The sequence below is a fragment of the Euprymna scolopes genome, chromosome 2 (genome assembly GCF_053919585.1).
Source record: "Euprymna scolopes isolate OS-2025 chromosome 2, ASM5391958v1, whole genome shotgun sequence".
Lineage (NCBI taxonomy): Eukaryota > Metazoa > Mollusca > Cephalopoda > Sepiida > Sepiolidae > Euprymna > Euprymna scolopes.
Window position 1 is genome coordinate 132,761,291 of NC_136483.1, and position 27,656 is coordinate 132,788,946.

Sequence of the window (27,656 nt, forward strand, 5' to 3'; positions counted from 1 at the left end):
ATGTTTTAAGTTTTAGCTTAGCAGGAAACATGTCTTTATAGCTCAGTTATTAATGGAAAATCGTAAGCTAAACGTTTTGTTTTCGATTTTCGGTAGTGGCGCGCGAGTTATTTATTTATTTATTTATTTAGCTTTTTAAATCATTACTATATATTGGATCCAATATAATATAATAATAAATATGAAATCTGCATTAATCAAAATATCATATTGAAGCGTATTTTCGACCGGGCTGTGTCGAGCGCCCTGCTAGTATGTATATATATATATATATATACAGTTGTGCCCGATATTATTCATACCCCCCTTGAAAATTGAGTTTATTATGTGTAACTTTTGTAAGAATTTATTGTTTACGTCCATATTGATACATATTCTTAATAAACCTCTTCTGATCATTTTCGTCATTTTAAAATCTCGGGATACTTGTAATAAAAGAAATATACAGCTATTTATAAAATCTGCAATGTTCAAAAATAATCATACCCCCTTATTTTTTCAGTATTAATCGAGTTTCTGACTGTTTGTTTTCTGTTTGATTCTTATTTTGAATGCTTTTATACAACCTTTGATTAATTTCATTTCGTTTTTTGCATTTTTCAGAAATTAAAATGATATCAACTGAAAACCAATAAAAGAATAAAAATTATTAGAATGGGGAAGAAAAAAGAGCTTAGTAATGATCTTAGGACTAAAATTGTGAATTCACATAAGGATGGTTTAGGTTACAAGTCAATTTCCAAGAAATTTGAGGTCCCTACAGCAACAGTACAGAGCATCATCAAAAAATTCCAGAGCCACCACACAACAAACAACTTGATTGGTAGAGGAAGGAAAAGGAAACTGTCTGCTAGAGCCACCAGGAATATTGTAAGAAGTGTTAATGCAAATCCAACCACCACTAATAAGGACATTTTAGAAAATCTGGAGTCTTCTGGCATAAAAATATCAAGGCAAACATTGCAAAGAACTCTGCATGAAAATGGTCTGAAAGGAAGAAGACCAAGAAGGACTCCATTGCACACCGGAAAACACCGTGCAGCACGTCTAAAGTTTGCTAGGACCCATGTGAATTCTCCAGAGTCCGTTTTCTCAAGTATTTTGTGGACTGACGAAACAAAAATTGAATTGTTTGGCCATATGGATGCTTCTTACGTTTGAAGGAAGAAAGGAGAAGCTTACAACCCAAAGAACACCATACCCACGGTGAAACATGGTGGTGGTAGCCTAATGTTTTGGGGCTCCTTTTCGGCTAGTGGTCCAGGTAGTTTGGTCAAGATAGATGGAACCATGAAGAAGGAGCAATATTTGGAGATACTCCAGAAAAGCATTAGACAGGATGCGGAGAAGCTCCATTTAGGACCAAACTGGGTCCTTCAACAGGATAATGATCCAAAACATACTGCCAAAATAGTCAAGAAATGGTTTGAGGATAATCAAATTAATGTTTTGGAATGGCCTAGCCAGAGTCCCGACCTGAACCCTATCGAAAACCTCTGGCACATATTGAAAACTGAGGTTAAAAAGCGGAAACCTAGAAATTTGAGGGATTTGGAGAACTACTGCATTGAAGAATGGTCAAAAATCAGTGTTGATGCTTGTAAAAACCTTGTTGATAAATATCCCAAACGGTTACAGGCAGTTATTAAGAATAAAGGGCATGCTATTGACTATTAGTAAGAGAGGTATGAATAATTTTGAACTAGTGCCATTATTGTTTTTCTTTGTATAATGTTTCAAACTTGCATAATATATTTATTTGTTGAGTTTAAATTAAATGCTTATGCTTGATTTATTGTTTGAAATCCCTTTAATATTGTCTACCTTCTGGTTTGAGCAATATTCTTATAGAAATCTCAAAGATCCGAGGGGTATGAATAATATCGGGCACAAGTGTATATATATATATATATAAATTTTGAATTCAATTATGTGAATTAAAAATTTTACAAGAAACAGAAAATTTAAGTTTTTCCTTAATCTATGTTTTTTCAAGATATCTAATATATATATATATATATATATATATATATATATATATATATATATATATATATAAGTACGCCAAAAATACTCTGTTACCTTTAATACATCCAAGTAAAAAATATATTATAATAAATATCTAAAAATAGGTTTTAGGCTCATAAAATTCGTACTAGAATTGTACTTGCGGACGCGCGTACACGTGGCGCAGTAGTTAGAGTACTTGGGAAATCCAATCGTATAAGTGAAATTCTCTCGAAGGTCGAAGGTTCAATCTTCTGTGTGGGCGACCGAAAAATATAATTACGAATTACTTGATACCTTTAACTAATGGAACGAGAGCATGCTACCCACGGGAATTAAATAAATCGTTCGAAATTCCGTGCAGATTCCCGAGTTCGCAGAAATATTTCCAAGTTCGACAAGATGCATCTGAAGAAGGTCGGAGGTTAAGCCGATCGAAACGTTGTGAATGACAATCAAGCTTAGAACAATAGAACGAAGAAGCCAAATAATACAAATAACCAAGGCTCATTTTAAAAAAATTCCGAAATATAAATGAAAAATCTGTCAATCATTTTTCCAACTCATTTCTTCCCCTCTCTTTATTACTGCGTGTCACGACGTATGTAGCAAAACTATTTGACACAATTATACGAACATGACAAAAATAAACTGCATGCCACTTAACATTTTAACGTGTTTCTTGAATTCCTGAATAGAAAACAATAATCGATTTCCTATGTTATGAAATTTCTACATTTTTTTCAGTAATTTAGATGTAAGTTTTAAATGTTTGTGCTTAAAATTGCCCAACTATTTCTTTATATTTTATGTCAGTATTTAAATATTCTTTTACTTATTTACTATGTTTTCAATTTTTCGTAAAAAAGTGGGTTCTTTCATTTATTTATTTATTGTAATGGACTCTCCCGTTGATTTTGACGTATGAGCTTCCGCCAGAACAACTAAGTTGCTCGGAAATCTATATAGAGGATTTCTTTATAGTGGTGAAGGCTTTGTGTCGAACCAAAACACTTTTCGGATTGCTGCTAAACTTTGTCAGTGCAGGTGAAAGCCACAGGATTGCGTATCCAGTAGACTGCAGGTTTTTCCATCAGTGTTATCTTCTCCTAGATGAATGTTTTAACGAAGACTGAGGGTTCATCTCTCCCAGTGAATTAATGCGCCTCCAGTTATCAATCTGGAAATTTCTACGACTCGACGCAGTACATGCAACGCCTAGCCTTCCCAAATGGTCACCAATCTGGTACTGGCCAGGCTCAGCGTTGCTTAACTTCGGTAATCTTATATATATATATATATATATATATATATATATATATATATATATATATATATATATATTGAGTAAAAAGATTAATAATTGTAAATTATGAATAAGTTTCAAAAAAAAAGACAAACAAAATTAACTTGAGTGTACGATCGTTTCGGAAACGATATTCATTTCATTAAATTGACAATAATTATTGACAATCATTATTGACAATAATTATTGACAATAATTATTGACAATAATGGACAAAGATTTGTCTTCGAATATAATCTCATCATCAACAAACAATAGGGGAGAAGTGAGAAGTTTAAGATACCAAAATAAAACTAGCATTTTTGTAGTAGGTAAGGCGGATATTCATTATAGAGTTCCATAAGAAAACTTGTTTTAATTCAGTCAGTATATCTTTGGGCATGCTGCAGTATCTTGTCTCTGAACGGTTGAAATAATTATATATATATATATATATATATATATATATATATATATATATATATAAGTATATATATATAATTACTTCAAACATTATATATATATATATATATATATATATATATATATATATAACAAAACAAATAGCACAACGTTGCTCCAAACGAGCTATATTTAGATATCGATAGTCTCAGCTATAATATATTCATTTATTTGAAAATTGCATTATTTTTTGTTTCAATTTCTATTATACATACTCACATATAATGCTTCATCAGATAAGAACATTTCTTTATTCAAGCACGTGACCCTTAGCACAGCACATTGCTCAGATTTGACTTATAAATTTCCGGGCGTTTTCTATTTAAACACGAGCTTCCCCCTCTTCCCCCTGGGATTAATACAAACAAAATTAAGAAAAGGAAAATGTCTTGTTCCACACAAGATATTTGTAGACACGGAAAATTTCAGATCATAAAAAAATAATAAATGATTCTTATTCATCATTTTTGTTTTCATATCTATTATATATATATATATATATATATATATATATATATATATATATATATATATATATATATATATTCTTAAGCTCAGTAAAGTTTGCAAGTCTACTGCTGGTCTGAGAAGACATGTGATTGTTCATAGGAATACCCTTCAACATCCAAAGGAAGTCAACTCGATGGAAATTGCTCAATTTGTGTGTCACATCTGCTTCAGGATGTGCAAATCTGCGGCAGGGGTGCAGAGTCATCTGAGATTGCATGGACGGCAAGATTGGAAGAACTCAGTGTGACGGCGATCATCTGGAAAGATGCAGCAATCATCATATATATATATATATATATATATATATATATATATATATATATATATGTATATATATATATATATATATATATATATATATATATATATATATACTAGCAGTTCAGCCCAGCTTTGCTCGGGCCCTATATATTGTTCATAACTTTATGTGCATATATATATATATATATATATATATATATAATATATATATATATATATATATATATATATATATTAAAAAGTTGGACTCGTGTCCAAGTAAACTATATCTAAAATTTCAAGTGTTTAGACCCAAAATTGGCGGAGGAGTTTCGTAGTCTGCAAAGGTCAACTCTTTCAACTTTGACCTCTTGGCAGCCAAAATTTTGCCAAAAAGTTATTAAAAAGCTAGCTTCATGTCTGAGCACCCTTCGTGTAAAATTTCAAATGTTTAGACCCAAAATTAGCTGAACAGTTAACTAGATACCGCAAAAGTCAAATCTTTTGAACTTTGACAGTCAAATTTTCGGCCAAAAACCGATTAAAAAGCTTGTCTATGCCTGAATACACCTTATGTAAAATTTCAAATCTTTATACCAAAAATTGCTGATTAATTTGGTAGAGATCGCAAAATTCAATCTTTTACAACTTTGACCTCAATTTGTACCCCTTAAAATTTGGGCTCAAATCAAATAAAAAATTTTGATACATGTCCAAGTAATCTGCATCTACAATTTCAAGTATTTAGACCAAAAACTGTCAGAGGAGTTTGGTAGAGTTTTCAAATGTCAAATTGTTGAACTTTGATCCCTTGACAGCCAAATTTCTGTCCGAAAACCGATTAAAAAATCTCAACATCCCTTATGTCAAATCTTTAGTCTGTAGACTTAAAATTGACGGAGTAGTTTGATAGAGAAATGTACACACACACAGACACACACATATACATTATTTCAACCTCGGGTGTAGTTACTTAAATGATTACAAGTTGTTTCAATAGACTGGATATCAAAATATCCATATAATAATCCATATTATCAGACGATTTAAGCTAAAATAATTTATCATTTTTATTTTAGCTAAAATCGTCTGATGATATGGACTGAATATGTTGTTATCCAGTCTATTGAAACAAGTTGCAATGATTTAAGTAAATACACCCGATGTTGAAATTATTGAAACCTATTTAGCTCTACTAACGTATTGAGCACTCTTTTTCTCTGTTTTTTTTACTAAATATACCTCTGTTTTTTACCCTATCACTATTTAATCTTTTTTTCTCTTCTTCTTCACTGATTTTTTCTCTTCTTCACTGATTTTTTTCTCTTCTTCACTGATTTTTCTTAATTATACTTCGTCTCGGCAGCCGTGTCAAACGCATATCTTATTTTTCTTTTCTTAATATCATTGGAATTTTCTCCCTTTTCCTTGTACATAATTGTGAATTATTCCACAGATGTCGGCCTTTTGGATTACTTTGGTCCATCTTCCAATTACGTTATTTCCTTGGATTTTACTTGTGCAAATGGAAATGTAATTCACTTTCTTGGATTTACATTTTTGGATTTTACCGTCATTGGATTATTTACCTTTCCCCAGACTATCCATTCACGTGTATTTACCTTTTTCCTCACCATATTCCCTCTGTTTCACTTTTTGTTATCAAGTAAGAACTTTGACTTACTTGCAGTTTCATCAAATACTTTTGTATACAAAATCTGATCCCGTATTTTTCTAATTCCTACCCTTTTATGAGAAGGAAAGTATTTCTTCGAAACTCCGCGGATTAAGAACTATCCACTTATTAAGTGTTTCCTTTTCAGATTAAATATGTTTTTAACTCTTTTTCAAAGTGTTTTTTTAACATGTTCTATTAACTATTTGCTCTTATATATATATATATATATATATATATATATATATATATATATATATATATATATATATATATAGTTTTATTTATAGTATTCCCAATTTTACTGGGTTTATATATATATATGTGTATATATATACGAGCAAACAGTTAATAAAACATGTTAAAAACACTTTGAAATGAGTTAAAAACATTGTATAAGCTCTATCTCCTATTTGTCTTTATCGAGCTTTTACATCTGGCTGAGATAACTTTATAAATATTGATTCTTTAATATTTATGATATACTTTAATTTTACTATCTTGGATCATTTTGGTAAGTTTAATTGTAATTTTTATTTTATATATATATATATATATATATATATATATATATATATATATATATCAAGGTGGTTCGATGTTGCTCGGAATTGAATGAAGATCAACAAATGTTCTACGCTTTCAATACTTTGTTATCGACATTTGTCGTTTCAATCGATTGATTGTCTGCTCTATTCTGGATATCATCGCGGTGATATATGTCTTATGAACCTATCTGCATAGAATTAGTCTACAATAGATTGTAGAGAATCTACTTTTGACTTTATGAAATTATTTTAATATAATATTTTTAGGACTCAAAATCCAAATCTGGCACCTTCAATATCTAATTCAGAAACTCTTTAGCAGTTATGTCACGTACTTCCTTCCCTGACGTCTTATCCTGACACGTAAATTTTTAACACCTAGATATTTCTTCTGCTAATTTAAATAGTACGAAGTAAACTAATTTTTCTTTTACACAGCCGGGTCTAAGTATTCGCTTAGTAAACCACCAACAACGTCAAGAAGAAGTATTTATGCGTCTCTCGGTTCGATGACTATCGAACCTGACGCCGTGAAAATGAGGGTCGAATGGGACACGAAGTGGTGGGAGATGGATATTAGGAAAAGAGCATGTATTGAACATAAAATCGTATAATCTGGACGCTGTGAGTTCAATCCCAGTACAGGGTTGCTAGTTTTCATTTTCTTTTCAGTTCCATTCATATATAAATGTTACCAAATAATAGTTGAAAACAAAAGCGTTTTTATGAAGTTGTTTGAAGATTCCTAAATGATCATTTACCGGCTCACTTGACATAATCATCAGAATGTACGCTTGCTAACAGCCCTGGTGACCGAGGTCCAATTCTCAGTAGGATTATACCAATGACACAAAAATAGTACTTGCTCCCCGTTGCTAAAGAACCAGTATTATTATGTGAATATAAAGGTTAAGTGGAGTAATCCAGGGAAATGTGTAGCGCCCTCCCCTACACCTCGGTGCAGCAGCCAATTAAAAAGGAAGTTTTCGGGTCTCCCTCAACTACGATCGATCCATTTATTTTCTTAATGTAGTTCTGAATTTGAGAGCACAAATTATTTTCCTAATGTATTTCAACACATGGGAATAATTGTCTGTTTATCAGTGAAATCACAAAGTGAATACGACGCTTGTTAAACTAGCCGTCTAAAAACAGACCATCTCCACCTAGTATAATTAATAATCCAGTGAGTGGTGTGTGTGCTCGTGGCAAACTTAAGTCTTGATTCATGTTCCAATTTCAAGAAGTATTAAGGTAATTCCTGAGGATGCTTTAAACTGTATTCGATGCGGAGTTATTTATCTTTTTACCCACATCCTAACTAAAACAAAAGACTAAACAATGTGTTCAAAGTGACATCACATTTTTAAACACATTGTTTCATGCGCTGTTCTACTTTATTTATGTATTTATTTTTTTAATAATCCTATTAATAACTCCTCGACTTTGTCTCTGTAAGACCCGTTTCACGCTCGCTTTTCAGGAAGTATCAGTGTAATCCTTAAGAAGGTATTAAGCCATTTATATATTAAAGTCAGACTTTATTTTACTTAGGAAATTCTAATAATCATGCACACTTACCCAGCTCTTGTAAACAATATCCTCAGTCTAATAACACGAAAATATCTCTAAAAATTATCATATACCTCAATGTCCAATATTAATCTTATTAATTGATTTTTTTTCGTACTATTTTTCGCTTCGTTCTATCTTCTACTAGATTCTTCTCAGTGCACATTTTGTTATTGTTTCATTTTCATTCTGTTTAACGTATTCATGAACCCCTGTCTTAATATCATTTATTTAAATGTATATCAACGATAACGGTTGATGCATGAAGTCGAAGTCAATTGCAATTATGATAGTTCACGATTTTGAGGAGACTTGATGTCATTCAGATTCCACGAAAATACTTAAGTTTTACTAGCGATAAATCAAGTATAACATCTATCGTTAAAACATCAAATGAGTTACCATAACACAGCATTAAATAAATCCTAAGCCTGGCATTTTAATGGCGCAACTATTGAAAAAATTCATTTTATTTTTGTTAAGTATTGGTACGTATCGGATTGTTAATTTACAAATTACAATTACCGTATATTTATACCGTATATATAAGGCGGCCGTCTGATAAGACGATGTACCAAATTGGGGAAAATGTTATTAATTTTATCATATATCGGCTGTATAAGACGACTGCTAAATCACGAAACCATGTTTGTTTAGCCTATCTTATCTTTGTTTAGCCGGTATCTTATAAAATATTGGTTTTGAAAGATTACTTTTTAAAACTTTAAGGGCCGTCTTATACGTCGAAATAAACGGTATTCATGCAAAACTACTATTGCAAATTCTAATAAAAGAATAACAAAATCGGAATTGTGTGTTGAGAAAACATTGAACTCACATCGTCCTCACGTTGAAGCAGCTGAGAACATTTTAGATGAAATTGGCAGATTTATTTGTAAATGGTGTTGGAAACGTGTTGAATAGTTTAATAGGTTGTCTCTTCTTGATCCGTTTTTAAGGAAAAAATTGGTTATCGAAAATGGGTGGAGAGTGCTGGAAACAAATGGAGCAGTGAGACCACTCCCAAACTGGTGGAGCGGATAAATGCATGAAAATTAGGTTAATTCAGAAATAATGGTGGAATAATGGAACTAAAATATGAAAACCAATCCCAAAATTGTGAATAATTATGAAAATTTCTCTTCCCTAAAATAGAGAGAAATATAATCTGATGTTCATATGAATAATGTATTAAGGATTTATAGAGTGAAGTCGAAATGATAATTTAAAAAAGAAGAATACACAAAGAAGCATAACAAACGAATAAGAATGGCATTCTTAATCGCTAATGTTATATAATAAGAGCTTTGCCTGTGTGTGTTTGTGTGTGTGTGCGTGAGTGCGTGTTTGTGTGTGTGTGCGTGTTTGAGTGTGTGTGTGTGTGTGTGTGTGTGTGTGTGTGTGTGTGTGTGTGTGTGTGTGTGTGTGTGTGTGTGTGTGTGTGTAAGTTCGTTTCCTATGGACTCGAAAACGGCTGGGCTGATTTTTATGAAATTTCGCACGTAGGTACTTTATGTGCCTGGTAGTGTTCTTAGATAGGTATGTCTTCAATAAGTATCGATAATCGATAATCGAATAGGCGATTTTGACTACGGTTCACATCCTAAACAGCCTAACATCATAAGTGACTTTGAGAAGTTCTTTTACCACAGCCGATTTGATTGAAAAATGAGCGATTTCATCGATTTCGATGACAAAAATATGGGAGTGTGAAACATTCGATGATCATCATTCAATCCCAGGAACTGTGGGGTCTCCCTACTAGTGTGCATATATATGTATATGCTATACTATAAAAAGAACTTTGTGTGTGTGTGAATTCGTTCCCTATGGACTCAGAAACGACTGGGCCGATTTTTTTTTATTTAATACGGAGGATCTTGATTTGTACGGAAGTGTTCTTATGTAGGTTGTGCATGGAATGCATCAGATAAGTTTCGATGATCGAAAAACTCCGATTAAAGAAAGAAGTCCGATTTTAACCGATGTTAACGCTTTTATACAACCTAACATCACAAGTTAATGTGAGAAGTTTTATCACCGCACAAGAGGAAAGGCTCTGTCTATAAAATCATCTGTGTATTATTTTATAAAACAGGGGTGCGTTTAAAACAAATGTTTCTTTTTAGAGCACAATTAAACCATGATACTTGACTTTTGAACGTTTAACTTTAATTCAAGTTATTATGTAAAAATAATTTCATAAAATCAACAGTTGGCTCTTTGATAAGGCAAAAGTTGCGTTGGAAATCAATGTATCTGTTCAGAGCACAACTGAACCATAATACTTGGCTTTAAGTGAAGCCATTATTTATGGACAATTTTATAACATCAACAGTAGATTCTCTACAGTGCAATGTATTGTGGAATATGTCACTAAGAGAGGCATATAAAGCTTCGTCCCTAGAGCAGGCTATCAATCAATTTGATTAAAAAATGAGTAATTTCGCCGATTTTGATAGCAATAAAAGTATGGGACAGTAAAACATTTCTTGATCATCATTCAATCCGGCCAACATCGGGTCTCCCTTATAACCCAAATTCTATTTCAAAGCTTATCGAAAAGGATGAAGTGAACTGGAAATCTGAGGAGACTTGTTGTCACCCGGACTCGAGGGGTCACCACCAGTTATTGTTAGTAAGGAATATATTGACATATGTGAGAACTAATAATAATAATAATAATAATAATAATAATAATAATAATAATGCTGATAGCCAATGGTCATTTGTTATGATCAGCCTGTTAGTATAACATCGGTGATAACAACAGCCAGATACAACGAAAAATCAATGACTAATGGCCATTGCTAGTGAGAAGTCAATGGTAAGTGGTTGTTGCGATACTGCCAAATAATTTACAAAACGTGATGGAGAGTTTAGAAATATGCAAAGATTTGATGTCACCTACACTCCAGGCAATCATCATTAAGAAATCACTTATATTGACTTGTGTGAAAGCTCCTGATGAGTAAAGAAAAAACAACAACAAATAATCTCGAAAAATATCGAAAATAAAATGAAAGAAATTGGAGAAATTTCAAGTGTAAAAATATACAACAAATAACAATTATGAAAACGAGTGAATTCGTAAGGAAACTCCTCGAATGCGGAGACTAATTCACATAAACTACAAACGCTGACCGGCCATATAGAAACTGCAAGAGAAGTAATATGAATAGATAGAGCGACACCACTTGGAACCAAGAAAACTGAAACTGCAGCATCGACTGGCATCACATCAAATAGTCGAGAATGGTTGAGGATGACGAAACGACCGAGGAAAGTGCGCATTACCCAGGACTCCACAATGTGATTGCAGGGAGGACTGGAGCCTTGGGAAGGCTTATTGTCACCCAAATTCTCGTGGACTTCAATGGTCATTGCCAGCAAAAGCCAATGGTAAGCGGTTGTTGCAATAACCCAAATTCAATTTCAAAGCTTATCGAAAAAGAAAAGTGTACAGGAAATCTGAGGAGTCTTGTTGTCACCCAGACTCGAGTGGACACCACCGGTTATTGTTAGTAAACAATATGATGACTTGTGTGAGAACTACTACTACTAATAATAATAATAATAATAATAATAATAATAATAATAATAATAATGTCGTGTCTGTTCTTGCATTCCTTTTTGGCCAGTTTGCTGCATTCATTTATTATATTATCGTCTCGTCTCTTTGTCCACGGAGTCTGCATTTGCTGTTTCCTTGTGTATTGTCGATCTTTGCTTTGATGTGGTTGGTTTTTTGTCGAGTTGTCTTGTGCTGCAGTTATTAGAGATTCAGTTTCTCGGCTTATGTGTCCTTTTCGCATCCATGTCCAAGTGTTTTCGCTATTTTAATCTTTTGTCATCCTTATGATTCTTCCGTGTAGTTGTTTTTCTTCCCACTTTTCTTTTCTTTACTTGTCTTGTCCTTTGTCTCTCTATTTTCTGTTTTATTGACTTTTTCAGTGCCTCTCACTGCTATGATTATCCTTTCAGTGTTTTGAATTATGTATTTTTCTAGTTCTTTTTTTGGTGTCATTCACACAGTCATCTATACTAACTAGTATCCTCCCTCTGTCCTTCCTTTTTACCTAGAGTCGGTCAACATCGTCCTTCGGGTGTAGTTCGTTGTGCATGGGCATGAGTTTCCTGGTCTTCTGAGTGAGAATTATGCAAACAACTGCATCTCGAACGCACAGACAAGTGGTACAAACATAAACCGGCAACAGTACTTGAAAACGAGAATCACAAAGTCCTATGGGACATGGACATACAAACTGATAAACCCATCCAAGCAAGAAGACCAGCTGTCGTAATAATTAACAAGAAAGAAAAATCCTGTCAAATCGTAGACTTTGTTGTTCCAGATGATCATAGGGTGAATATACAAGGAAAAGGAGAAACGGAGCAAATAAACATAGCTAGCCAGAGAGCTGAAAGGGATATGGAAGATGAAGAAAATCAAAATAATACTTATAATAGTAGGAGCACTAGGAATAATCCCAAAATGTGAGAAATTGGAATCATACAAAATATGACGAACAACAATCACGAAAACAGCTGAAATATTAAGAAAAAGTCTCGAATGTGGAAACTAACAGACAGGAGCAACAAGTGCGGGTTAGACAAACTGCTGCAAAGGCAAAACATGAAACACTACATGAAACCAAGAACACTGAAACTGCATATCTATAAGTTCTTTAAACACAACCCCACTCCAGGCCTCCCATTGCCACGTCACTGTCCCCCTCCCAAAAGAATAAAACCAAATAACCAAGTAGAGTCAAGGAGAAAGGAAAGGCCGAGGAACTGGCTAGGCCCCCGCCGGATAAGTGCGAAGAGAACTGAGACCTTGGGGAGGCTAATTACCACTCAAATTCCAGTGAAGACCAACAGCCGCTGCCAATGATAAATCAATGGCAAGCAGCTGGTGCAATAATGCAAATTTATTTGCAAATGTTATCGAAAGACGCGGAGAGCACTGGAAACCTGGGGAGACTTGTTGTCACTCAGCTTCCAGGGAACACCACAGGCTGTTGTCAAGGAGAGATCTTTGATGATCTGTATGAAAGCTCCTCGTGAGCCAATAATAATAATAATAATAATAATAATAATAATAATAATAATAATAGCCAATGGTCATTTGTTATGATCAGCCTGTTAGTATAAAATCGGCAATAACAACAGCCAGATACAAAATGTGACAACGAAAAATCAATGACTAACGGTTATTGCTAGCGAGAAGTCAATGATAAGCGGTTGTTGCGATAATGCAAAATAATTTACAAAACGTGGTGGAGAGTTTGGAAATAAGCGAAGACTTGATATTGCAATCATCATTAAGCAATCACTTATATTGTGGAAGCTCCTTATTAGTAAATAATAATAATAATAATAATAATAATAATAATAATAATAATAATAATAATAATAATAATAATATCTTGTCGCTCCATCTCTTCAACCAGCGGCGTGCGGTTTCATTACCAACACTGAGGTCTTCGTCTGTGCAGTTGGGCCCCAGTGGGCAAGATGTTAAAATGTGCTCGATGGTCTGAACTTGGGCACCACAGGGGCATTCAATAGTTGTAAAGTAACCCCACATGAGGAGGTTGTCGCCAGTTTTTGCAACCTTTGCCCTTGTCCTATTCAGAGTGACCCACTCCGAACGGGACAGGTGTGTGCCAGGTGGTAAGGTTTCACTGGGCTCTGGCAGTGCTATATTTGTAGACTGCCGGTAAGAGGATGTAGAGGTGTCCGGTAGTTCCTCCATTGTGGTAAATAATAATAATAATAATAGTGATAATGATAACAGCAATAACAATAGCAATAATAATAAGGATAATAATAATTATAATAGCAATAATAATAATAATAATAATAATCCACCACAAACAATTTAAAACATCCATAGAGTTGTGTTTAAAATGAATAATATTTTACGATAATTCTTATTTTTTAAAAACTTATTTGAACACATTTAATAACTTCAATACAATAAAGTAAGAACTAATGTGTTGCGACTTTTTGATTCCGTGTGCGTGTATGTGTGCGTTTTCTGGATTCACGTACTCGTCTGAAGTACCACGTTAAAGGATGCCAACATAACAACCTTAGTGAGAATGTTCCTCTGGGCTTTGATCCCAGGGGGGCTGTCCAATCACGTTTAGCGCACGCGCAGACGCACACGCATACACACACATATGCATACAGGTCTACGCAAGCGGATGCACATAATATACACTCATGCGTATATGGAAAGAATTTAAAAACTTACTTTTTTTACACTATCCTCAAGTATCTAAGGCTTATCTGTAAAGGGTTTGTCAAGACAAACTTGCATGCGGAAGTAAACGTTCGCCAAATATTTAAAATAATAGAGTATTCGAAGCCAAAATAAGATTCCCTCGGCATAGTTACACGCTAGCTCATACGAGGAATGGTGCATATTCTCCAAGTGCCGCCATCTCCAGCAATAGCATTAAGCTGAATACTCCCCCAAATTTAATTCTTGCCTTAGAATCGAACAAGAACACAAAAAAAGATATACTACAACAATTGTCAATTGTTGAAATGAAAATGAATGACTTTCACTTCTTTACAAACTGTGAGAGGTAAAAGGGGGACTTTAGTTCAACACTCGGATGTCTACGTACCTCATTTCGAGATCAAACGTTTGCTCCAGGAAAGGACCCTTTGATTTTTTAGAATTTCTACTGAAATAATATGAAAAAAAGACACGCAAGTATTCATTCACACACATGTGCATATGCCAACACACATATTCAAACACACTTCTGCATAATACGTGCGGATCATATTCACGCATACGCACACACATATGACACCCGTGCATTCATAGATACACACACACTTACACTCACACATAAAAACACACTTGTTCACACACATGTGTAGGCACATATATACCAATGATTTTTAAAAGATGAGTTGTCTCAGCAATAACAACAAGAACAGGTTCTGCCAAAAAGAAGTTGCGGGCGTGAGCCACGTGACATCCAGTTGTAAAGTCCTGTTGGGGGACGGCTATTATACAGTGCGAAACAATGGAGTGTGTAAATATCTCCACTGTAAAATCTGTAAAAACCTGAATATCCCATGTAGTAGCAACTGTTGGGAACATGTAGCACAAAGAATACTTGGAAACAAGTCATACACTATCCACTATGACTACGAAATCTCTACAGCTACATACCTAAAAAACGGGACTATTAAGTCTGACATAGTGATATAGGATAAGAAGGAGAAAGTGGCAACCCTAGTTGAAGTCAGCGTCCCTTATGATATTGGCCTTAACAGAGCTGAGAGGGAGTAAATAACAAAATACCAAGGACTTATGTACGACATAAAAAGAAACTGGAATCTTAAGAAGGCATCAATCATACCAGTCATTATAGAAGCAACCGAGTTAATGGAAAAGAATTTCAAAAACTATCTTGCGATACAAACAATAGTACTTACTGGGACGATTAGAATCTTAAAAAGGTCTCTCGGTTGGAGTAACTAAACTAATGGGAGAATGTTTGGCATCCGGTAGAATGCCATATCCCCAGGAAAAACAAATTGATAAGAAAATTAAAACAAAAAAGATACACACGAAAACACACATGAACATCTAGAGAATATCTTTATTAAAAGTTTCCTAGCTTAATGTCAAAAGCGTCTAATATAGTTGTGTGCGGGTTTGTTTATACAAGTTAGCGTTTGTGCTTTTGATTGATAAGTATTTATACAAGTGAAGTTTTTTACTATTTATGTATGTAATATGTGTGATGTTTATATAAATGAAATTGCTAAACAAAATTAGTGTGCATTGTGTAGCTGAGTGCATATGTAGTTATTTGCAGAGTGTGCGTATTTTTACAAGGGATGCTGATTAACGCGTTTGAATGTGTGTACTATGTACCGCTGCCGGTGTCTGTATCACTAAACTAAAAGTTCGTTTATGTGTGTATGCGTGTGCGTGATGTGTGCGTGTGTTTATATAAGTGACCTGCAATGCATTTGAGTGTATGCGCGTGTGTGTATGTGCTCTTGCGCGTATTGCAAGTTATTATGTGCGTACATGCACCTGTGTGTGTCTGTGTAATATTGTAGTGGTAGTCTATGCGACGGATTCCCCTTTCACTGTGTATGTATTTATGCAAGTTCGCCTGTGCATGTATGTGTGTACTTAGTGTATGGATGTGCAGGCTTGCGTTTGTACGTGATTGTATGTGTTTATATACGTGTGTTTGCGCGTATTTGTTGCATGTGTCTTGTGTTTGTGTGATAATATAGCAATAGTCTCCCTCCCCGGTCCCCCTCTCTCTTTCTCTCTCTCTCTCTTTCTCTTTCACTTTCTCTCTCTTTATCTATCTATCTATCTATCTATCTATCTATCACTCATGTTCCACCATTCACTACTTTCCCCATCCTTGACTCACACATTCTCCTTACTCTCCACTCTGGCTCTTTTCGCTCACATTACATTCCATATTTTCCACGTTACCCAAAACTCGAACCGTGCACTCTGTGCTTTTGCTGTCCGTGTGTGCGTACGCGAACGCCCGTGTGTATCTGCGTGTACTCGTGCACATGTGCGCGCGTGACAATATTGCGAACAGACTTTCCCGACGTGCTACGCAATCAATAACAACAACAAGACTCACGGCAAACCGTTTAGTCACACGCGCCATAACTCACAAAAAGAAATTTTAAAAAAATAAACAGCGAATGTCACGAACGGATTAAGACTCCGATTTGAGACTACGAATCAATTTATAAATTACACTTATATTCGCTCTCACTCAAAAACATATGAAGCTGTACGAGTCTCAATGTTCGAACGTATATATAAATATAATCCACATACTGCTATTTCGCTGTATCACGGCTCTATAGTGTGTCTAGACATGACAAATGTGTTCACACAAAGATTCGAGAACCAATTTCAAGATCCGTTGTAACTTGTATGAACAGTCAGGAATCTTCTCTCTATGCTACCGAACTTGCCCCGACAGGAAGATAGCTGTGGAGCGCTCATATCCGCTTGTTTACATTCACACTACCGACTACCTAGGAAACTCTATTCTATATAGAATAATCATACAGATACATTGAATTTTTCGGCCGCGGATTGTTGACACGAAATACGTATAGAAAGAGAGAGAGAGAGAGTGAGAGAGAGATGGCTAGATAGTTATCCACATATTGTTTAGCTGTATCACAGCTCTTCGGTATGTGTAGACATACTACAAATCGCATGTATAGACAGGCAAGCGTCTCAAACCACGATCCACTGTTGAGTAGAATTCATTCACCTTTAAAAGGTTTAATTAGATATGTCGGGCAATTATAAAAGAGTTATATACGAACGCCTATAACCCCAGAAACCGCCGGTACAGATGGGCAATCAACACCTTATTGTATGATACATATTTCCAGTTGTAACGTCTCATTGAAATAAAGAAGCGGTGTAAGCTGGAAGGGGGGACTATCTGCGTATACCAATGCCAGGACGAGTGTTATACACACAATTCGCATGGAGGTTAGCGAACAAGAGGAGTCAGAAGCGGTTGCCAAGGAGATCTATTTAGATCCCTGGGTGGACTGGTGACCGGTTGTAAGTTCAAAGTGTCCCTGTAGAAGATTACCTCCGAGCACAGGTAAGATAACGGTTTTCTTTCTTTCTCTCTTATTTATTTTCTCTCTGGAGGTCAAATTTGTCCAGTTGTTTCTTGTTATATCCAAACGAAAAAAAAAAATGCTGAAGCTCAGTGTTGGTTACTTGTCGATGTGTTCAATATTTTATTTCGGTATTTTTTTTTTTTATCCATTCATTCATAGTATTGTCAGCAAATACGTGTCGCTCTCCTCTCCTCTTCTCTCTCTCTCTCTCTCTCTCTCTCTCTCTCTCTTCATATATATATATATCGCTATCTCAATCGTCTTATTTTTCTCTTTCTCTCTCTCTCCCCCCTCTCTCTCTCTCTCTCTCTCTCTCTTATTCAATCTCGCTCTTTAATTGCCCGCATCACTCTCATTCAAATTATTTATCCTATATTTTTTCATCTCATCTCTCCTTTTTTCTATCTATTTATCCATCTATCTATCTATCCATCTATCTTTTTTTATTGCTCACTCTCTCTCTCTCTCTCTCTCTCTCTCTCTCTCTCTCTCTCTCTCCCTCTCACTGACTCACTCGCTGTGCTCTCTCTTTCAATCTCGTTCTCCATTTGTTTGCATCCTTCTTACTCTATTATATGTATTTGTTTTATCAACATCTCTTTCTCTTCTCTGTGTGTCTGCGCCCGTGTGTGTATGTGTGCGTGTGCGTGTGCGTGCGCACGCGCACGCGTGTGTGTGTGTGTGTGCTAAAATCCTTATTCGATTCATTGCGAAGATCCTTCATCACTTGCTACTAAAATGAATGGTGTACACACTGCAGTGCCAAATCAATCATAACATGTTTCTTTTGAGGGGATTGGGGGGGGGGGGTCAGCTGTTATTTACATTGCGATCATTAGCCTTAATGTTAAAAGTGTGAACTCTCATTCTCTCTCGCTTGTTCTTCCTCTCTCGCCCTCCTTCCTCTCTTTCTATGTCTTTTCTACCCTGTTTTCTCTCGTTCTTTTTCTCCCTCTTCCTCTTTATCTCTCTTTATTTATTTCTTTCTCGCTTAGCAATTTATCCCAAAATATTCAATCGATCCAGAAGATCCCTTATTATAGCTGTTGCCATAGTCGTACTGCTGCACACGAATCGAGTTCTCAACTACAAAAATACACCATCTTTCTTTGTTATTCGGACTGCTTATATCGTCTCTACATCTTGATGCATAAAGTTTCCATGAAAACAAAAAACAATAGTTTCTCTCTTCTTTCATACTTTCTCTCTCTCTCTCTCTCTCTCTCTCTCTCTCTCTCTCTCTCTCTCTCTCTCTCTCTCTCTCTCTCTCTCTTTATTTGTTTCTTTTCCTTTCTCTCATTTTTACATCTATATCTATATCAGTCACAATTCGCCTTGGGATCATTCTGGTACCCCAGGACATGTCTTGGATTTGGGATGAAGTTTAGTTCGACAGGATCCTAGGACGTTCACACGTCTGGGTGACTAATTTTATAGGAGCTAATCTTGGCATAAATTGTAAGACTATCCCCTACAATAATCGCTAACAAAGTCAACAAAGATAATAAGTAATACTTTTCAATTAACATTTATTTAATTGACCTACACCGATGGGAGTAGGTTACCAGAAGTTAAAACAACGAAGAAATGGACAGCGAAATCGGTTGGGAAAGTCTTGTCTTTGGAACAGTATATCTTCCAGTAAAGATAGTCTTGCTCGGTATCTAGTCGATAGAGGCAGGCGAGACGATCAATGTTTTTTTTTTCTGTTTTTTTTTTTTTTTTTTTTTTTTTCGTAGGTGCCTGGAAACTATTTGCCTGTCGTGAAAATCCTTAAAGTTGTGGATGTAGTTCTTTAAAGGTCCGGTCGAAATTAATACACCCAGGAATCTGATTGGTCATCATGTGACCAAACAATCTCGCTAGGCGCCCGGAATTCTTCGTTGAGGCATACCACTTTCTAAAAATATTCGTTAAAACACTCGGGATTATAAGGTGAAGATCAAGGGTAAGTGGAGAAGTTATCTCCTAAAGCTCAGTGCAATAGCCAACGAAAAGGAGCCCTCCAGTCGTTTTTCTTTACTTTATGATCGAGCACTTTTTCAAGGAAATCACCACTTATCAGGCTTAAAGGCCACTCGAGGATTAAGGTTAATGGGTGTACGGTGGTTATATGGACAACAGTGTGGTAATCGTTAGCATGGGAATTTGGTATAATTTGATTATTTATGGGGGCGGCTCAGCATGAACTTGCTTATATTGGACTTGAAGACAACCATGCTAGAAAGTAGTCCAGCGGAACAAAGGTCCACAGGCGGGCAGTTCTAGGAAAGAAGCTTAGTTCATGAAATCCATGTTTACTTTATTTTTATTCCGCACCCTCATACTAATCTGGGTAAATTTTTACTTTCTTTCCACCTTAACAATCACCTTTAAAATTGGATAGGTTTTCGGGTATGCTGAAAACGAATATCACATTAAAATTTTGTGGCTGACAAGTAGTTTTCTGGTATAATTATTTCGTTATGCCTTGTCGCTAGTTATAAGTGTAATTAATATGATGCCATCGAACGTACGGTATAATACAAAAAAATAACCCTAATTAGATTTATACTATATTTCTTTTAAAGCGTTATGGGTCGTAGAACGAGCACGTATTACTGTTGGGGGAGGAAGTAATCTCACACTGAAATTAGTAATCAAAGACCAAGTAAAATATAAGAATTGCAGAATTCGAACGAAACCGTTTGTATATGCAAATAATTTGTATATGTAGCAACTCAGAAGAAAATGTCACATTTATTTCATATAAAAGATAGAAAATCAAAACAGCATACCGTGGTTTCAAATCCAAACAAAAGTGACTTATAATCTATCCCTTTACTGAACTCTCTTCAGCCTCTCTTTGTGCCTTGTAAACAAGTGTAAATTTAACGGAGTTGAAGAGAGTCCAGTAAAAAAAAAACATTATAGAACCTCTTCGTTTGGATTTGAAACCGATGGTACTGATGTTGTTTGGATTTTCTGTAACACATAAATAAATAGATATTACAATCTTATTATTTAATTGTTTTAATAATCGAGCACTCTGCTAGGGATTGTCTTTCTACTAAACTTTATATATATATATATATATATATATATATATATATATATATATAATTAGAGTTTATGTATTTAAATTTCATTTAGAAAGAATAATGTTTCAAAATAAAAATTTATTGTTTGAAAAAAGAATACAATGTTTAAAATAATTCCCTTAATACATGGATTTTCAGTGGATTAAGAAAATTATTTTAAACATTATATTCTTTGTTTCAAATAATAATTTTTTTATTTTGAAAAGTAATTCTTTGCAAATGAAATTTTAATATATAAACTCTAATTGTATTTGCTCCATCTATTATATTGAGCAATTTTTATTTGGCTGGGATTATCTTATATAAATATTTCTTCCAATAATATTTTGTAAGACTTTAAACTATTAGATTCACTGATCTGTTATCTAATTCATTTCATTACCTGGAAATATATATATATATATATATATATATATATATATATATAATTATTTATTTTACTAATATATATATATATATATATATATATATATATATATATATATATATAGGTTTGGATTTAAATTCCTAAACTTATTTCACTAATAATCTAATTGAATTTCCTGAAAAGTAAAAAGATAATCCACAATGGTCGATTTGTGCTAATATCCATTTTTCGGCGAATATCTGAGAGGAAAGCGACCACATGTGGTTAATTTTTTAAAAAATTTCAATCACATGGTTACATTATCAATAAGCACGTGATTAAATCTATTTAAAATTTACCCATATTGTAAACACATTCTGTTTATATTAAGCGAGACCATGACCTGCCGTGGTGAGACCAAAAGTTCCTTTTAGTGATGTCACGTGACGACAGACGGTGATAAATATATATCCCCAAATAAAAAAAATGGTCGTATCGTTACAAAGAAAACCACCTATTTATTAAAGAAAATTTAAGTATAATGTTATAATTAAAAAGAGATATATAAAAACACGCATGGCTACTGTAAAATATTATACCAAAATGTCGAAGCAATCGGTCAAGTGGTTATTTCGATTATTAATAACTAACGTTATATATATATATATATATATATATATATATATATATATATATATATATATAAGCGTGATAAGACATTATAGAATACAGATGAACAATCTTGATAGATATTTAGATATTACTTAAAGTAATATTTTCAAGGTGATCCTAGCCAAAAAGGAAAAGCTCAATATTTAAGAATAGAGCAATATACAAAAGGAATATATAGAAGGGGTTATTTTAATTTCCTTAATCCATGGATTTTCAACAATGGCTTATATCATCAGAGGAAATGAAATGCAGTTAGCAAAATGTTCAGCTGCGAATGGACGCTATTTTGCTTTTCAGCACAATTATTGAAAATAGTTTTTTGAGTGGTTGTGGATAATTATATGGAGAAAATTATACGAAAAGAGAAGTTGATACAACCTGGGTAATCCATTATCGGAAGGAGTCCAATGTCGTTCGTGGTTATAAATCCAGGTGGGCATTTCCTCTGATGAGCCATTGTTGAAATTCCATGGATTAAGGAAATTAAAATGGCCCCTTCTATATATTCCTTTTGTCAAACAATAAATTCTTAAATCAAATATATGTCTCTATATGTTTTTTTTTCAGAATTTAAAATTTACCCCCGAAACTTATATATGTAACGTAATCCCCCATTGAGGAGCGTTAGAACTATGCTGAGGTAGCTTTTGTATTCCCGTGTCACGGCAGATAACCCAGGGATTTAAGATAGAGAAGATAAATATACATATTTTATTTCATGTCAAAATAGATATTGTTTGAAAACCAGAGACATATATTTGTACGGCTAAAAGTTGACGACAGGAAGTTTCACTTAAAACCTTGTCTGGCCTTAAATGAACCCAGAGTCGGATGTCAGAATTGACATCTGTCGTTGAAAATGGTGAGAGAATTTCAGGTGTGGGAATGGTGCCCACCCAGGGACATGGGGCTTAGGATTTCGTGGAGATTTCGTGGCAAAATCTTATTGGCTGGGGAGAATTACTACCCCATCCACTTACCTTACTATATATACGACTGTCGGGCGAAAATTAGAAAGAGTTTCAGATCAGAGTGAGTGGAGAGATTGCTCGTTGAATTCGGGGAGAGCAGGTCGTATAAACCCGCCGTTCCCTGAAGAGAGGACCACTCCCCCACCTTATCCATCCGTCTGTCGCTGTCTGTGAAGAGAGTTGAGACTTTGAAAAGAACTTACAAAATCTGAATGTGAATTGTAAAAACATTTTGTACATAATTTTGTGAAAATTAAGCTTTGTAGATAGACTACAATAGTTTGTCTTTCTTCCTGCCTGCCGCTTCGATATTCGCTTTCAGCATACAAGATCTATGTAACAGCCTCAGAGGAGTCTAGACGACACGTTCCGAGAATCCAGAGAAATAAGTCCTAACCACCTCCTCGAGGGAGGCGTTACAATTGGTGCCGTGACCAGGATTTATTTACGCCTCCCATGATATTAAAATATTCAAATATACGCAATATCAATTATTTCACAAGAGAGAAAAATTACAACATCAATAGAATAATAATATAAAACAATTATTCAATCACCAAAAAAAAGTTTAAGCAAAAACAATAAAAACGTCTTCCACTTTCTCTTCCCTTTTTTCAAGCTTTTAATTCAATAAAGAAAAAATAGAAGCCTGATTTAAGTGTCAATTGGACTACAATCAATTTTTGTAGCATTAAAAACAACACGCTTTTCTTCTCTCTCTCTCTCTCTCTCTCTCTCTCTCTCTCTCTCTCTCTCTCAAGCCCTTTGATTCAACAACAAAAAATATGTATATAACTCAATCTCAGAAAGGAAAAGTCTACGCAACAGCGATTGGTCCAGTTAAAAACAACCTTCGCTTGTACCTGCAACCATCACCCTTCCTTTCATTAATTCATTGATATTACTGCTATGGGGTTGTAAGCATGCACGACCAACCGTTAATTTCACAGCGACAGCAAAAAAAAAATTGATCCTTCTTACTCTCTTTCTCTCTAAGCACAATTGCACAGACAGAAAGAGAAAAGGTACGCTTACTTGCCTGTCTTGTTCTCCTCTTCCTTTCTCTCTCTCTCTCTCTCTCTCTCTCTCTCTCTCTCTCTCTCGTCGCTTCGCGGCGCGCTCTTGTTGAATGTTAAAAAGTGTCTCTTTTCTCTCTCTGTTTTCCTTTTCTTTTTCAAAATGTTCAACCATTTTTTTCAACCGGCGTTTCTTTTCTCTCTCTCTCTCTCTCTCTCTCTCTCTCTCTCTCTCTCTCTCTCTCTCTCTCTCTCTCTCTCTCTGTTTTCTTCTTTTTTTTCAGAATGTTCAAACGTTTTTGTTTTGGTTTTTTTTTTTTCAAAACAAAATGTCCTTTTCACATGTGCGAATTCTTTTTCTGGCTCAAAGTCTTTCTTCAGGTGCTGTTTTTTTTCTGTTGTTGTTTCTTCTTCTTCGGGCGTCTCTATCGGTTTTTTTTTCTGTCTCTCCTTCCTTTGTTTTTAGAAGTCCCCGTCTGTCTGTCTCTTTCTTAGTACGTCTCTTCTTCTGCCACCAATAATGTAGGATTATAACGCAATCCCAACACCGTTTTTTCTTTTTTTCCCGTGGCAACCCAAGGTCAAATCCTGGTCAAACGGCGACCAATTGTAACGATGGACCAGGGGATCCCAAAGGTCGGTGAAGTTAGTCAATTCGTCATTCGCCCACTCTACCTCATGTGCTTTTAGCAAATACCGTTCCTCAACCTGATAATATGCAGGTAATCCTATGCCATTTCCCCGGGTTTCACAACCCCTGTCCAGTGCTACCATAGCTACAGGTGGTCCCACCTTGATTATCCCAGCAGCCGTGTTACCGTTTACAAGTGTTTTTGATATAGATGTACATAATAATACTTTGATAAGTATGTTTTAACTTAAATAGGGATAGTATAATAAAATTGTGGAGTCTGCGTTCGCGCCTGGCCTCCATAGAATGGAAATAGGCACAAACTTTAATAAAGACTTTTCATATCTATCTGCGTAAGTATACTTTGATAATTATGTTTCAGTTTGAAGAAATATGGTATAATAAAATTATGGGGTGTTCGTTCGCGCCTGACCTCCATAGAATGGAAATATGTCACAAGGTTTAACAAAGTTTTTTTAATATAGATCCACAGAATATTATAATAAGTGTTTCAGTGTGAACAGGTATGGTATAATAAATTATTGGGTGTATCTATTTTATTTTTACTTTCATCATATTTTGCTTTGGTTTTGATACCCCCAAATTCGAAGCTATCTCTTTACCACCATTCCTTTTCATAACCTATCATACTTTCATAAATCAGAGTCCATTTTCCGTAGGCTGTTTTTGAACGCAGTCAACAACTTCCGGTTGCGCATGTGTACTGAAACAAATAATGAATTCGACAATGAAACGTAATGTTTTACTGTGAACATTTTCAGCGTCTTAATTGTTTTGTTTTGTTTTGTTTTTCGCGTTTAAATTATCCAAATAAACAATTGTTAAACTTTCTGCACTTTTTTCCACATTCATTTCCGTATAAAGTTTAAGTTATTTTAACGTAATTTTCTTACAAATAAATCTACTTTAACCCGTTGGCAACCATAAGAGCATTTTACAACGGCGATTTATCCATCCCCTTCATTTTTTTGCAATTTATTCTCCATTTTTTAATACACCTTTAAAAAACATTCATATATTTTCGTTTACATAAACAAATCACGTAGAAAATATGTTTTTTTTTAATTTGCGTTACAAATAAATAATCAATGCGACAATGAAACGGATTATTTTACTGTGTACGTTTTCAGCGTCCCAATTGTTATTTTTTTCGCGTTTAATTTACAATATATATCAAAATTTGAATTTAACTTTAAGTATTATTGTATCTGTTTTCAATGGCTGTAAGTTTTCTTTTTCAAAACATAACGACTCATTGAAATCTATTTATATTCTTTTCTAATCAAAATATACTTTCATAGAAAAAGTTTCTGTTATGAGACAAAAAAAACAATTTTCTTTACGCCACAAGCGTCACGCTCATACATTAATTCCATAGCTATTATAACCTACTGACCAAACGGGTTACGGGTAGTCTAGTATACTTATATATATACTAGCAGAAGTACCCGCTGTTGACTGAGTTCAAAAACAGCCTACAGAAAATGGACTGTGATTGATGAAAGTATGATCGGTTATGAAAGGAGGGGGGTTGTAAAGAGATAGGTTTGATACTCCAAAATTTTAACCTAAGCAAAATATGATGAAAGTAAAGATAATTTTCGCGAAAATAATTTTTTTTATATCAACTTGTTTTCTACTCGTAGCCAACAGTGACCAACAAAATGATGTTTCCTTAGAAAGAGAAAATGTTATATTTATAATAATATAAATATACAAGAATACATGTTACCATAATCAATAAAAGTTACTTTTATGGTAGAAAAGTTCATTGGTTTGTATTTTTAAGTAGTTTGTAAAAAAAATATTTTTTTTTTAATTTACGAACCGCTTTAAAAAAATATCAAAATGGAAACGACTTTGAAATGGAGAGCCCCGCTTTCAATTTGAAGGAGGGGCACCTGAGCATTCTGTGTTAACAATTTAAGAGAGTTCCATCAACGTAAGGAGTATTTATAAACATATTTTAATGTTTCCGCTATTTTGTGCTTTAGGAATATTCGATGTGTAGTTTATATAAAAAATTCGATGTGTAGTTTATATAAAACTATTCATTTAAAACCTATTCATATAAAACTATTCATTTAAAAATTGGATGTGTAGTTTAAATAAAAATTCATTTAAGTTGTTATCGCCTCAAATTTCGTTTTAATTTCGGCTCGCTTAAATTATTTCAAGTAAAGAGCATTAAAAACTATTTCAAAACAGAAAAAAACATGAACTGAACATCTATTGACTATGGTAACATTTATTTCTTGTATATTTATTTTTTCGGGTAGTCGTTTGTTGGCTTTTCTGCTAAACACTCTTACTAAATAATATCGACGAAATATCGAAGAACAAAGAAACAAAAACAGTTTTGAAAAATAATGAAGCTTTACTTACTTTAGTAAAATAATCCGGAACAGCAAAATGGGATATTAAAAAAGTAAACACGTTATCAGTTTAGTTTTTAAAGCAAAGAATCGATATAAATATGAATAAGAAGAAAATGGCGCCCTTTTCAAGCAGAACAGCTTCGTTTCAGTTTTACAGTATTGAACGGTGTAGTATTGCTCCGTCGGATTAAGGGTTGTACTATTGTAATGTAAGGAACACGCAGAAAGGGTTGTAATCAACTGAATTCCTTCTAGTACACTGACAAAAATGCTTAAACAGATATATAAATAAAAAGGTTATGTAAATGTTTTTAAAAAGACACGTAATCACGTGAGCAGGATTTTTTCCTTCTTTTGACACGATAAGAAGTACCGTTCTTATTTTTTATTATTTATTTATTTGTCTATTTCCGAATGATGGCACGTGCAAGGAGAGAAGGAAAAAAACAGAGTTATGCAAAATTTGTGTCGAGAATTGTCTAAAGTTCCGACTATGGGGGGGACTTTCACTTTAATAAGAACGTGAATTTATGATGTGAATCTATTCGACACAATATGATTCAA

The 27,656-nt window shown here is 34.3% G+C and overlaps 1 protein-coding gene across 1 annotated transcript in view; it reads left to right on the plus strand.

Annotated features, from left to right (window-relative positions):
* Positions 1–16,864: 16,864 nt before the first annotated feature.
* The window catches only part of LOC145296163 (alpha-protein kinase vwkA-like), a 116,797-nt gene continuing 106,005 nt past the window's right edge, over positions 16,865–27,656 (plus strand). The window contains exon 1 of the mRNA XM_080142373.1: positions 16,865–17,955. The gene's annotated coding sequence lies outside the window, so the exon portion shown is untranslated. The remainder of the gene's footprint in view (positions 17,956–27,656) is intronic.